Source organism: Muntiacus reevesi, chromosome 1, assembly GCF_963930625.1.
Source record: "Muntiacus reevesi chromosome 1, mMunRee1.1, whole genome shotgun sequence".
NCBI classification, from domain to species: domain Eukaryota; kingdom Metazoa; phylum Chordata; class Mammalia; order Artiodactyla; family Cervidae; genus Muntiacus; species Muntiacus reevesi.
The window spans coordinates 173009120-173023627 of NC_089249.1; the positions used below are offsets into that span (position 1 = coordinate 173009120).

General features: G+C 47.8%; 1 long non-coding RNA gene across 1 annotated transcript; it reads left to right on the forward strand.

Moving 5' to 3' along the window:
- Positions 1 to 4930: 4930 nt before the first annotated feature.
- LOC136154884 (uncharacterized) lies at positions 4931 to 11413 on the forward strand. Its single transcript, XR_010660594.1, has 3 exons — positions 4931 to 5176; positions 8473 to 8605; positions 9957 to 11413. It is a non-coding gene; the product is annotated as an uncharacterized lncRNA (long non-coding RNA).
- The last annotated feature ends 3095 nt before the right edge of the window (positions 11414 to 14508 follow it).

Sequence of the window (14508 nt, forward strand, 5' to 3'; positions counted from 1 at the left end):
AAATATGAAATTAAAAAGTCTCCACACCTTTGCAAATTCAGAGGAACCATTTCTTTTTATCTTTAAATATGAAAATATCTCAAACATTCACTAGAGTGTAGAGAAGAGGGTGATGATCTTCCAGGGCTTGTCATTCATTTCCAGCATTTACCCAGATTCTACTTTGTGTTTCATTTGCCCTCTGAACACTTAAAAAAAAAAAAAAATCTGGAGTACTGAAAACAAATCTCAGATATCATATAATTTCACTTCTAAATATTCCAGTGTTCATTTTAAGAAATAAGTGATCAAAGTTTAAACACACACACATAACACCATATTACACCCAAAAGATTAGCAATAATCTCTTTATGTTGCCTGATAACCAATCTACAATTTTTCCTGATTGTCTCAGAAGTGCCTTTAGGGTTCATTTGCTCTACTCTCTGCTTTCAGATAATGTGACTCTTAATTCTTTTGTAATCTTAACAGTCTGCCTCCTCTTCTGTTTTTTTCCATGCCAGTGATTTGTTAGAAACAATCTAATCATTTTCCAGGTCATTTGCCCAACAGAATGGCGCACTTCTGGCTTTGGCTGGCTGACTCATTGGGCATCATTTAAATTTCTTCTCAGCTTCACATTAACTATGAACGGGCAAGTAGGCCTAGAGGCTCGACTGGGTTCAAGTTCAATCCCTCCATGATGATGCTTCACTGATGGGGCTGTAACCCGCCTATTGCAGAGCTCCAGTGGGTAGCTGATGCCTGGCAATCCCACTTTTGGCAACATTAAGACAGATGAGTGGGATCAGCCATTGTCAGCCTACCAGCTTTTCACCTAACAGTTTTAGATGTCCCTTAGAATAATAATTTTAAAAAATCCTTGCCAATGTCATAACTGAGAAATGAGAGCCTTCTGTTTTAATTGGTCAGTGTTATTTGTTGCTTATTTTTCAAGTCAAGGGATTCCTCTGTGATTCCTCTCCCTACCTTTTCAGGTCTCCTCGCTGAGTCTTGATCATCTCTGGTCTATTCCTTGTCTTGGCCTTCTTCTCAGGCCCTCAGGACTGCTTGATGCAGAAACCATTCCATGCACAGCTCCTTGGAACAATCTCCACATTCTGGGCCATAGGGAGATATGAGATGTTGGTCCCTGATTCCAGCTCACTGATGGACAGCCTAAAAAGCCCCCAGACTGCACATCCTTTCCCTACCATGGTCCACACTGCAAAACGGGAGAAATTTAGTGAAACACTAAGTCTACTCATTCCTACTCACTTTTTCATTTCCAGAACCTCTTCCTAAGACCCAGGCATGAGTCTCTGTGGCCTGGGCTGTGGATAGTTTGTGGAACACACCATTCTGAATCACAGAGGCCCCTCCCCTCTGGAGTTAGCTGTTGGTCGCCCTGTTCTCTTCCTTTCTCCTTCTTCTTCAGATGACTTATCTTCCAGGAAGTTCCAGAGTCTCTCAGCAAATATGATCTTGGTGGCGTCAGCCCAGAGGTCGCAGACACATGCCCAAGTCTGTCTGAATCCCGGGATGAGTGCAAGTCAGTCTGGCCCACGGGAGCCCTGACCCCAATAAACAGGGGTCAGTACTCTCAGAGGTACAATGTGCTGCTACCAAAAGAATGTTTTTCCAAAAGATTTTTTTCAAAGGAAAGCAATGTAAAAATTCTTCTTAGTAATCCAGGCATCTTTGTGAAAAATGTTGAAAACCCCCCAAGGAACTTTGTAGGAAAGAAAGACTTGAGGAGCTCTGTTGTGACTGTTGCCACCCCGATCTCCAGCCCCAGCGTGTGTTGAACCCCTTCAGGGCAGGTGTCTCCATTTCCCTCCATTACAAGCCCCCCTGAGCTGCAGGTCCTCATCAACAACCTCTTTTGGAGTTGAGTGCATTTTGCTTTTTTTCTTTTTACCAGTTTCTGTCCTCTACTGGTTGAGGGGATTCCAATGCAGAGTCCCCTTTGGAATGATGAGGGACACACGGGTGGATCCCCACTAGTGGCCATGGTAGCACTGATGTTTACACACGCACGGAGAAGGGTGAGTCCAGAGTGTTGTGAAGGCAGGATCTGGTCCCTGCTTGGCTCCAGGCCCCAGAATGTCTCTTTAAAAGATCCCCAAGGGGAAACCACATCTTAAATGTCAGAAAAGTGAAGGACACACAATTCTCCTACTAGTCACTCAAATAAGATGCTTATTTTATCTTCAGGATATCCACATAGAGCCCTTCATTCCTACCTTAACTATTAAGAAACTGTCACCTCACTTAGCTCCTGGCCCCACGGCTCCATCAAAGCCACTGGACGCCTCCTTCCTCCATTTCCCCTCTGCCAGGTTCTCAGCCTTCTTTCTTCTCTCCTGCCAAAAAGCCAGTGGATCCCAAGCACTCTTTCACTAGAGTTGTCAAAGTCTCTTCTTTCTTGTTGTTGTTTTTGTTCAGTCACTCAGTCATGTCTGACTCTTTGCAATTCCATGAACTGCATCCTGCCAGGCTTCCCTGTCCTTCACCATCACCCAGAGTTTGCTCAAACTCATATCCACTGAGTCGGTGGTGCTACTGAATCATCTCATCCTCTGCCACACCCTTCCCCTTTTGCCTTCAATCTTTCCCAGCATCACAATTTTTTCCAATGAGTCGGATCTTTGCATCAGGTGGCCAAAATATTATTAAAGCTTCAGCATCAGTCCTTCCAATGAATATTCAGGGTTGATTTCCTTTAGGATTGACTGGTTTGGCCTCCTTGCAAATCAAGGGTCTCTCAAGAATCTTCTTCAGCAATGCAATTTGAAAGCATTAATTCTTTGGCCCTCTTCTCTATGGTTCAACTCTCACATCCATATATGACTACTGGAAAAACCATAGTTTTGACTATATGGACCTTTGTTGACAAAGTGATGTCTCTGCTTTTTAACATCCTGTCTAGCTTTGTCATAGCTTTTCTACCAAGGAGCAAGTGTCTTTTAACTTCATGGCGTTCTTTCTCATTAGAATGCATTTAGTCCAGTGAACTCTCAACTCATTTTATCTTACTCGGGAAGGGGTTGCCAAGCCTGGACCACAGTGGTTAGGACATTTGAAGAGCATGAATCATGGACTGTTCAGCAGTTTTGAGTCAGGACAGTCAGGCCTTCTCCCTGCCTGGCTGGATTAAGGATGCTGTGGAGCCGCCCAGCTCTCATGTTTTGGGAGAATGTCATCAAGGCGCGAAGTCTTCAGAGCTCCCCAGGTGGGGCTCCCAGCACCCCCAATTCTATCCCACTCTGCTCTTTCCTGGGACTCTCAGAACAGTAGAGCTGCCCTTTGAGACCAAGGTTCCTTCCTTTGCTATCTCTAGTTTTAAATGACACCTGGTCCCTCCTCCCAGCCTGCTCTGCATTCTCTGCACCCTCCCCTTGAAGCTACAAGGACTGTAACTGCCTCACCCTGCAGAGTGCAGGCAAGTGATGCTGTGTGAAGTCTGAAGCCAGGACAGGAGGGGCCCCCTAGCATCTGCGACTTCCCAAAGACTCTTGACATCCTGACTGCCACATAAGGAGTCCTACGAGGTTGCCATGCTTGTATAAAGTCCAAGTCACATGAGAGGCCATGGGGACAGTTCTGGTCAAACCCCAGCCTTCAAGGCACGTGTGAGTGCAGAAGCATCCAGAAGATCCCAGTCACATGGTGAAATAGCAACGAGCCTTCCCTATTAACCTGCCTCAATTCCTGACCCACAAAATCCACACGAATGATGATGCTGTTTTCCACCTCGACTTTTCGGGGAGTTTTGTTCTTTAGCAAAATAGCTGGGGCACTGCTCCTCGGTCTCCACACATGGGTGGAGAGCCTTTCGTCTCCCTGATGTCATCCCTCTTTTTCATCTGCCATATGTTATGCCTGGAGAAGTACTGCACGCTTCCTGTCCTTTTTAAAGAGAGGGAGCACCTTTCAATTACTTATTAACAAAACATAGTCGGCCTCTACAGATCTGTGAAAACAAGCCAAAGAGAAAACCCATGGAGGGTTTGAAGAGCCACACAGTTGAGGGGGTTGAAAGATGCCTATTTAGCCATTTGCTTTATTTATTTGCTGAATTTCCATTTACTACTCTTCAATTATCTGTGAGGGCTTCCCTGATAGCTCAGTTGGTAAAGAATCCACCTGCAATGCAGGAGACCTCAGTCGGGAAGATCCCCTGGAGAAGGGATAGGCTACCCACTCCAGTATTCTTGGGCTTCCCTGATGGCTCAGCTGGTAAAGAATCCACCTGCCATGCAGGAGACCTGAGTTCAATCCCTGGGTTGGGAAGATCCCCTGGAGAAGGGAAAGGTCACCCACTCCAATATTCTGGCCTGGAGAATTCCATGGACTGTATAATCCATGGGGTTGATGATAAAAATGTAAAGGGGACACAAATCTGAATTTGCAGGAAGTTATGCCATCACCATGCTAATGGTGGGATCGTTTGCATCAGCCACGAGTCATGCTACTGTATGACTTCCTTACTAGGAAGTTAGAGGTTAAGGGCCGCATCCAGGAAGTGGACTTTGCGACCACTTTACCTGAGGATGGTAGAAACAGGACATGCTATTGCATGCATTTCCCGAGGAAGGAAGATATGTGTGCATGGAAAATAGTTCTGGATACAGTAGTTTAGAAAGAAGAGAGGTGAGCCCTAGAGATTGTGCAGCAGGACACTTGCACAGGAGCATTCACTGCAGCCCAGGGGCCTTAGCAAAGATGTGACCTCATGCTGGTCAATGGGAGAAATGACCTGCTCATTATTACCCAGCCAGGTGGTAAAGCTACACATGAAGGAAAGCTGGGGAAAGACGGACTCAGGGTTCAGGGTGATGATCAGCCTCTGGGAGCAGGAGCCAGGAGCAGGACGGGCAAGCAGGGAAAACCATGTGGCAACAGGAAGGTCACTGTCAGTATGCCAGCTTTCAATTCGGGTGGTGAGTCCAAAGGTGCTTAAGGGTGACTAACGAGTAAATAAGCCAGCGTGGGTCACCCATGGAGCCACCGTGATGGTTAGAGCAGGCATCGAGGACCGTGATTAATTCAGCTCTGGGCATATGGGGCTCAAATGAGCACAGAAGGAGCGTGTGGAGCTGGGAGCAGAGAACGGGCAGAAAGCAGTCAAGACGGCTCTTTCAGGACTGAGTGTCGAAGGGCAGGAAAAAACAAGGAACAGCCAGAGGAGCCGGTAAGGTTGCCAGGCTGTGGCTGTTGGTGTGTGTGTGTTTAGCTTATTCGCCAATGGGGATAACCCCGTAGCTGGAAACACTGATTACGTGGAATGAAGGGCTATTCAGGACTGACATCCCTGAGGAGCGGGGAGGGAGCTGGGAGAGCAAACCGAGTCTCCTTCCACGTGCGGAGCATCAGCCCTGTCTGTGAAGGAGCCTTGTCCCCGCCCGACAACTTGTGGTCCTTAGTAAGAGGGGCGCGGGTGCCTGGGTTCACTGGGACCCTGAGTTTCCCTTACACACCGGCCCGCGCACCCAGCAGTCCTGACCCCTCTGCAGGATGTGAAAAACCCAACGCCAGCTGTCCCCACCACCGGCCTGCGATTCCTCCGAATCCTCCCTTCAACCCCCTTCTCCTGAAGGTGGGAAACTCCCCCATGTTTCCAAGGGGGGCATATTCGGCAGCTGTGAAGCCACCACTGGGTTTGAGGGCTCCGTCAGCTGTCCACAGAGGGGCCCCAAGGCTCTCCATACCTGCTGGGACCCACCTGTATCTCCCCCTTTCGAACACTGAGCTCTGGACACTGGGCCTCCAACTCCCCCATCACACCGCTCCTGGAAAGTCTTCCTTCCTTCTCAAGGGTCAGAAACAGGGCACCTGACTTCAGGCTTCAGGCAAGCCCCCTCTCCTCCATGACTGTCCCCAGGTCCCCCACCGCCTGCCTGCGTCTCTTGAGGACTCAGCGGTGTCCGGTCACCTTGTTTGCCCAGGGCCAGCCAGGCTCCCAAAGCTGTCCTCTGCCCTCCCAGGCACCATGGGCCTGCTGCTGCCTTCAGACAGGGCCGGGGTACCTGGGAGTCAAGCTTCACCCTGAGTCAAACTCATCACTCAAACTGAGCCTGAGAGACAGGTTTAACTTTCCTAAGAAGTGCTGTGCTTTCTCTAAAAAAGTGGATTTATGTGTTTGTGGGGAGGCTTTTCACCCTGTGGCTGGACACAGATGCTTCCAGCCCCTCCTGGAACATTCCTCCTGGGCCCCTCCTCCCACCCCTGCCCTAGGGAGCCTCCCGTCAGTGGAGGTTGGACTCCTGAACTTCTGGTCTCAGCCCATCCTGGCCCACTGCCTGGTCACATCCACCCCTGGATGCACACGGCCATTCAGGTCTCCGCACAGTTCCTTCCATCTGCCCCCTTGTCTTTATGGGACACTCTCCCCACCACCCACCACCACCCAGCCTGGAGGCACTTTCTGATCAGACCAGAGGAAGAAGCTGACCTTGACCTTGGCTCTATGCCCCCTCTGCTCCCTGGGGAGCTGGGAGCAGGGTCCAAACCCTGGCTGGAAGGGACTGCCCGATGAGGCTCTGATGGATATCTCTGCTCTCCACACCAGTAATCACTTCCTCCCTGTGCCATTAACCACTTCCTGCCTCCCACCCCAGACCCCCTGCCCACAACCACAACTTTCTGGGCTGGAGCAAGAGGGGAGGGTGGAACCTGGTTTTGCAGACTCAGTTTCTATGAATTATCTGGCTAACAGTAAGAAACCAAGATAACAGCAGGAAAGCCAGGAAAACAACACACTGAATCACCTACACATTTTCCAAAGGTTGACGTCTCCAGCTGTGAGGGAAGATGGTGAGGAATGAGGGTGGTGGACTTTGGAGCAGGCAGCCCTCCTGTCTTGGATAGGAGGGCCCCTAACAGGAGGAGAGTGGACTGAATCCACGGGCGGGAGCAGAGTGATGGAAGCATCTAAGGACCCTCATGCTTGGGGCCAACCCACCTTTCAGGAATTTTCAGATACCATTTTGCTCCTGGCATAGGAATATCATTCCATCCACTCTCGAGCCAAAACAAGAGACAGGTTTCCTAGGCAACCAAGAAAACATCTCCAGAGAAGGGTTATATTGTTTTGAAGTGTTTTGAAATCTTATCAATGGTTTCCAGGGAAACCCAGGATGATGAATCGTGGTCTTGCTAGGTAACTTGAAGACGCACAGGGGAATGGATTTGAATTCACAGCGTGCATGTATCCAGTTGTTTATTAAGGCAGAAGAGCATATTTCACTCACATCTGACATTTTAATTTCCTTGTTATACGTACAGTAGCTCTTGGGGGGAGGTCAGCCTAATTCAGATCACAAAGTTTGAAAATGACAGAATTTATGAATCACTTGAGAATTGGATTTTAATTAAGCTTATGTATTATACTTTGGGAAAATAAAGATGTTATGTAGTCACTGAGCTGCCAAATTTTGATCAGAACAATTTGTGAGTCAAAAGGTAGCAGCGTCTCCACAAGAAACGAGGCAACAGCATATTTGCTGTGACCCTGTATTGTTGGTTACTTCTATACCTTAATACAGAAGGTATTAAGTCAAAAAAATGTCTGGCCAGTCAATGTCTGGTGCATACCTGGGTTTATTTTATATTATTTTGCATCCATTGAGACTACTAAGTGTTTGTGTATTCCTTCTGCAGGCAGTATTTTTCCTTTCTTGGTTGGTCCATGATCATCTTTTAGGACTTACCCCTGCATCTCAAACTCATCTTTGCCCTTGTTCATTGTGTGACTACCTAGGAAGTTTCCACATCTCCAAAGATAGCTCAAAAGAACAGTGATGGAGGGGCTTCTCTGGCGGTCCAGTGGTTAAGAATCTGCCTTGCAATGCAAGGGGCATCATTTCGATCCTTGGTCCAGGAAGATCCCATATGCTAAGGAGCAACCAGGCCCATGCACACTACTACTGTGAGCCTGGGAGCCACAACTACTGAAGCCCACACTCCCTAGAGCCTGTGCTCCGCGACAAGGGAGCCACCGCGATGAGAAAGAGTAGCCTCCGCTCACTGCAACTAGAGGAAGCCTGGGCGCAGCAAAGAAGACCCATCACAGCCAAAAAATAACAAAATAAATAAATACATCTTTTAAAAAGTGGTAGAAAAGCACATAAGTTTGGTCAGCCTGTGTTAGTAAATCTCTTGAGAAATATTTTCTGTTTAATTGAAATTGACTTTCTTTCCTGAGTAAAATTTTTCTTTGTGGTTCTATGTACATGTTTTATATAAAGTAACTGTCTTCTATTTTTCTGGGCTTTTGTAATTGGGATCAAATGCAATTGACTACAAGCCGAGACAGATGACTCTAACGATAGATCAAATTGATAGCTTAACCACAGAGAAAAGTAACAGCGAATTCAAGTGATTACTGAAAGGTTTACTCTGTGTACCCTCCAGTGAGATATATTTTGAGGGTAAAAGAGCCACAGGAAAATTGCAATTATTAATAGATTGCTTTCGGTGGTGATGCAGATGATGCTGACACTGAAGCTGAAACTCCAACACTTTGACCATCTGATTTGAAGAACTGACACATTGGAAAAGACCCGGATGCTGGGAGAAAGATTGAGGGCAGGAGGAGAAGGGGACAACAGAGGATGAGAAGGTTGGATGGCATCACCGACTCAATGGACATGAGTTTGAGCAAGTTCCCGGAGTTGGTGATGGACAGGAAGGCCTGGTGTGCATGGGGTCACAAAGAGTCGCACACAATTGAGTGACAGAACTGAACTTCGGTAGTGGTGCTGGGGTAGTAAAAACAAAATTATATCAGCGTAAAACACCTGCCCCCCTGGGGCCCTCCTTCTCCCCCACCCCATGTCCACATACACAGGCACAGGGCTTCAGAGCCATGAGGGCTCAGCTGTGGGGCCACAGAGGCACGAGAATCAGAGCTGAGTGGATGGAATTATTGTTTCCCCATCCTGAGAGTCCTTGAAAACAGGCTCAGGGCCAGATGGCGCCCTCCCCACGTGAAATAGCAGGAAAGCCACTCACCAAAGTGTTCAACTCTTCGTGACCCCATGGACTGTAGCCTGCCAGGCTCCGCTGTCCAAGAAATTCTCGGGGCAAGAGTATGGAGTGCATTGCCTTTTCCTCCTCCAGGGGATCTTCCCGACCCAGGGATCCAACCTGAGTCTCATGCATTGCAGGCAGACGCTTTACTGCCGAGCCATCAAGTTCAGCTCTCAACTGCACAGAAAATCGGGTCTGCAGGGGACCACTCAGGGCCTGGAGTCAACTATAAACCCTCTGCGTGAGGCCAAAGAAGGTCAGAGGCAGGCCCTGGCCCATTTGCCCCAGAAGGAGAACATGAAGCCTCTGTCCTGAGGATCCTTGGCTGACTTTTCTCCAGGCCAATTTACAACCTGCATCCCCATTTTTTAAGTTTTCTTAGGACCCAGTGTTGACATAAGAAGGGCCAGATCTCCATATACATCTGCTGAAGGCTGTGCAAATTTCACAAGTTTAATAACTTTGCCAAGACACAGAATTTTAATGGTGTCCATGAACACCCCGTCGTCCCCATCTCCCATTCACAGCCCCCTCCAGCAAATATTTTCCAACCAGCAGCAAGACCGCGGTGGACCAAGCAAATTCCATTTGTTTCTGCTCTTGCACTCCACTTTAGGTCAAAGTCAGGCAGACTGTAGAACTTGCAGAGCAATCCCCAGGACATTCAAGAAGCCTGGCTCCCAAGATGGATGTTCAGGCTCTCGTCTCAGCTGTAGAATGACCTTGGGCAAGCTTTTATTTAGTCACGGTGCCTTATTTTCTCACATGCAACGCATACTTTTATCTGCCCTTGGGGGTGATTATGAGCTTTGAGTGAAATACATTTGTGAAAGAGCATTTGAAAATGTGCCCTTTTCTGCACAGACCACTACAGCCAGGTTGCAGGGGCTGCCTGTCTCCGGCAGAAACTGATCGTTAATCAGATGTGAATTTCCTTGTAGCACGAAGCCTTCCTGAGAACCATGCTACCGGGATCTGGGAATAGTGGCAGGTATTCTTCAGCGGCCGGGTCCCAGAAGGATGTGACGTAAACAAGGACAAGTGTTCTCCGGGTAACATACTGTCACCTCCAGAGCAGGCTGGCCCCAGCGTCTGTCTGAAGATGCATGCTTGTTCCCTCTCAGTCCATGAATCTTTTCTTGTTGATGAGCTGCCATTCTGGAACAAGGCATTCAGACAAAGCCCTAGAGGCCCACCCATGGCAGAGAAAAAGAGCAGAGAAAGTACTGTAATAAAGCACCCAGTTTCTCCCCTCCTGAGGATCAATTGTTCATTTCGGAAAGCCAGTGACAACACCGTGTGTAACAGATGACCCCACGTGTCCATCTGTAGCCGGAACTCGGGGCTGCGTTGACATGGTTCCCTGAAAACCTGGAGTCGAGCTGGTCGAATCCACACACTGGTTATCACCAGTCGCTGAGTCAACCAGCTTGGAGGATTCCCTGAACTGAGCAGAGGGTGGGTGGGGGGACACATCAGACCCCAGCTAGGAGTGGTGCTGGGGAAGCAAAGTTTTTAAGTCATGCAACAGAAACCTGATGAATTGTTTCAGGCTGTGTCAGAGGAAGAAATCTGTTGGTCAGGTGTAGAAATCTGGGCTCAAACATGGGCAGAGTCGTGCCAGGCTTGCCAGGGGGTGAGGGTGAAGGTGACAGTGTTAGTCATTCAGTTGTATCCTACTCTCTGCAACCCCATGAATGGTAGCCCACCAACCTCCTCTGTCCATGGGATTCTCCAGGCAAGAATACCGGAGTGGGTTGCCATGCCCTCCTCCAGGGGATCTTCCTGACCCAAGAATCAAACCCAGGTCTCTTGTGTTGCAGGCAGATTCTTTACCATCTGAGCCACACCAGGGTGTGAGGGGGGTGAGGGAAGCCTGCCTAATCATTCTCAGAACTTTAGCTAGGAGGGGGTGAGAGAGCTTCCACATCCCCACACCGGTCTTGTTTCAATTCTGTTCTGGACAGAGCCGCATCTGTCATCCAGATGCCCTCGTGACCAGCCTGCAGAAGAACCAACCCCATAAGCTGAGACATCATCCTTTCAGTAATCACATCTCCCCTGATTGACAGATACAGCAGCACTGTGTTTATACATCAGTCGCTGTGAGTCTAGTTAACTTGGGTCTGCCAGGGCAGTAACTAAATCAGGTTCTGGAAACAAGAACAGGAAGCCAAGTACAGAGAATCCACCGAGGTCCGGGCCCCCAGGGGCACCTGCTTGTAAGGCCAGCTCTGCAGCCCCGGAAACTCAGTGTCTGTGATCACTGAGGAATCATTTCTTCAACACCACCAATTCTTTTTTGTAAATATCTGTGCTTTTCCTTTGCTTCCCGTGTCTGTTTTCTCTCTAATTTCGCTGTAAGCACAAGTAAATGCTCAATAAATGTTGACTTAATACATGGATGGGTGAGTAATAACCTCAGTATTTTTGCCTGAAAATGAATAAATACCTCTGAGAGCAAAGGCAGACAGGATGTGAAAGCACTTTAGGAGGACTAGAGTTTACAAACACAGGAGGGTTGTGAGTGACCTGGAGGGCTTCCACTGTAACACCTGACCACACACGGGACTCACATCAAAAAGATCTGCAGGTCTGCTGAGGGCCATGTTGTTATAGTTCCTCACGTGTGCGTGCTAAGTAACTAGGTCATGGCCGACTCTGTGCAACCCCATGGACTGTAGCCCGCCAGGCTCCTCTGTCCACTGAACTATCCAGGCAAGAATACTGGAGTGGGCTGCCCTGCCCTCCTCCAGAGCATCTTCCCAAACCAGGGATCGAACCTGAGACTCCTAAGTCTCTTGCACTGGCAAGCAGGTCCTTTACCACTAGCGCCACCTGGGAAGCCCATAGTTCCTCATACATGTCATCAATTTATCCTCACAGCGTTACCCTCACAGCGTTACCCTCACAACGACCTCACAGAGGTCACTGGCAGCAATGAGGGCTAGGCTGTTGGGTCGTTTGTTGCCTTACCCCTGACCAACCTCTTTTTCTCCCCTTTCCTTTTTTCTGCTTTCTACCTCCCTAATCTGACCTCCCACGCACCCCTCATGCTCCGCACCTCACACAGAGCAAGGGGTTCCTATAGGAGTGAAATACGGAAGGAACAGTAGCTGGATGGAGACCAATTATTAAAAGTTAGCCCAGAGCAATTGTGGACATCCGCAGACTCCCTCCTCTTCAAAAACACCCAAATAAACCTCCTCTTAAACTCCACACATTACATAATTAACTCAAAGTGAATCATGGCCTTAAGTGTAAAATGAAAAAAAAATTTTAGCAACATAGATGAATCTAGAGATTATCATATTAAGTGAAGAAAGTTAGAGACAAATATATCACTTACATGAGGAATCTGAGAAAATAATACAAATGTACTTATTTACAAAACAGACTCATAGAAAACAAACTTACGGTTACCAAAGAGAGAAGGGGGGGAAATAAATTAAGGGTTTGGGATTAACATATACACACGACTATATATAAAACTGATAACAAGGACCTACTGTGTAGCACAGGGAACTATGTTTAATAACATTATAATAACCTGTAAAGGAAAAGAATATGAGAAAGAACACATATATGTGTATGTGTAACAGTCACTTTGCTGAACGCTTGAAACTAACACAAAGCTACAAATTAACTTTAATAAAAAAAATCTAAGAGAGAAAGAAAAAAAATTTCTTGAAAAAACCTAGGAGAAAACCCTCAGGACCTAGATTCAGGCAGAGTTCTGAGATGTGACATCAAAAACATGATCGACAAGAGGAAAATCCAATAAATTGGACCTCATCAAAAATTAGAACTTTTGCTTTGTGAAAGACCCTGTTAAGAGATTGAAAAGACAAGCTATGAACTGGGAGGAAAGCTTTGCAAACCACATATCTGACAAAGGACTTGCATCGAGAATGAATGAAGGAACTCTCAAAACGCATCAGTAACAAGATAAACAATCCAAAAAGGCATGAACAGACACTTTGCAGTGGAGGGCATAGAGATGGCAAATACACAAAAAGATACTCAACGCCATCAGCCAGAAAGATGTAGACTGAAACCACAGTGAGTTAGGAGACCAAACACTGATAAGAATGGCTAAAACAAAAAATAATGACAACACCAAATGCTGATGAGGATGAGAAGAAACCAGATCATTCACACAAGAATGGTGGGAACGTAGAGTGATACAGCCAGACTGGGGAAGAGCGTGGGCAGCTGTTTACAGAACTGAGCATGTGCTCACCATATGACCCAGATGTAGCACTCTTGGGTCCTCATCCCAGAGAAATGAAAACGCCTTTGCACACTCAAAACTACATAATGTTGGTGGTCGATTTCTGTGTAATAGCCCCCAATTGGGAACAACCAGGATGTCCCTCATAGGTGAATGGTTTAAAAGTGGTGGCTGGCCATACTCTGGAATTCTACTTGGTAATAAAAAGAGAACTCAAGCATTGGCACCCACACAACTAGGAAGGATCCCAAGAGAATCATGCTGAGTGGAAAAAACACCAAGCTCAAAGGATACACACGCTGTGTGAGTCTATTTATACTGTGTTCTTGACAGGACACAATTATGGAGATGAGAACGGATGAGCGATCCCCAGGGAGGAGGGCGGGAGAAGGAAAGGAAGTGGCTTTGGCTATGACAGGGTAGCACGAGGGATCCTCGGGATGGGATTTTTCTGTGTCTTTACCGTAATGGTCACACAAATTTGCACACAAAATAAAATTGCGGGAAAGCAACCAAGCAAGCACACAGGGCTTCCCTGCTGGCTCAAACGGTAAAGAATCCACCTGCAATGCTGGAGACCTGGGTTCAACCTCTGGGTCAGGAAGATCCCCTGGAAGAGGAAATGGCAACCCACTCCAGTATTCTTGCCTGGAGAATTCCATGGACAGAGGAGCCTGGTGGGCTACAGTCCATGGGGTTGCACACGGTCGGACATGACTGAAGTGACTTAGCATGCAGGCATGCAAGCATGCACACAGTGCATTTCATAAATGAGGCAGCCTGAGTGAGGCTGGGCTTCCCAGGTGGCGCTAGTGGTAAAGAACTCATCTACCAATGCAGGAGGTGCAGAAGCCCCGAGTTCGATCCCTGGGTTGGGAAGATCCCCTGAAGGAGGGCATGACAATCCCCTCCAGCATTCTAGCCTGGAGAATCCCATGGACAGAGGAGCCTGGTGGACTATGGTCCATAGGGTCACAAAGGGTCAGACACGACTGAAGCGACTTACCACAAGTGAAGTTAGCCTTAGTTTCCGAGGACTGCAGTAACAAAACGGCACAGCCAGCTGGCTGAAGGCAGCAGGCGTTTGTCATCTCTGGGTTCTGAGGGCAGAAGTCGACCGAGTGTCAGCAGAGCCATGCTCCCCCCAGAAGGTCTAGGGGAGAATCCGTGTCTCTCACAGCTTCCATGGCCATAGTCTTCCGTGGCTTCTGGAAGCATAATGCCACCACTGCCTGGCCTTCCCAAGCTCTTCTCCTCTG